The 379-nt window shown below is 36.1% G+C and overlaps 1 protein-coding gene across 1 annotated transcript in view; it reads left to right on the top strand.

The window, feature by feature from the left end:
* Positions 1-379, top strand: part of EWSR1 (EWS RNA-binding protein 1) — a 53,838-nt gene that overhangs the window by 47,578 nt on the left and 5,881 nt on the right. The gene's annotated exons all lie outside the window — the stretch shown is intronic.

Raw genomic sequence — 379 nt, 5'->3', positions numbered from 1 at the left:
ATAATACGTAGTTTTTTCAGGAATGTGGAGTTTATCCTGGTTAAGAAACTTAGTATTTACCGTCAAAATTTTGGAAATAAAGATGTTAAAATAGATTTCCAAGCTGGGTACAGTGGCTCACAGGTATAATTCCAGCACTTTGAGAGGTCAAGGCAGGAGGATCCCAAGGATTGCTTGAGCCCAGGAGTTTGAAACCACCCTGGACAACAGAGTGAGACTCCGTCTCATAAAAAAGAAAAAAAGGCATTTCCACATTATTTATACCACAGTTTTGCCATGTTTTCGTTTCAGTCTTCAGGTATCATGTTCTCTTTTTTAAGTCAGAGGTATCAATATATATATATCCTGTTGTAATCTTTTTTAAGCCCTATATAATTAG

The sequence above is a fragment of the Colobus angolensis genome, unplaced genomic scaffold, assembly GCF_000951035.1.
Source record: "Colobus angolensis palliatus isolate OR3802 unplaced genomic scaffold, Cang.pa_1.0 Scaffold139, whole genome shotgun sequence".
In the NCBI taxonomy this organism is placed as follows: domain Eukaryota; kingdom Metazoa; phylum Chordata; class Mammalia; order Primates; family Cercopithecidae; genus Colobus; species Colobus angolensis.
The sequence above is the reverse complement of the archived record's forward strand: the minus strand, read 5'-3'. Positions and strand labels throughout refer to the sequence as shown.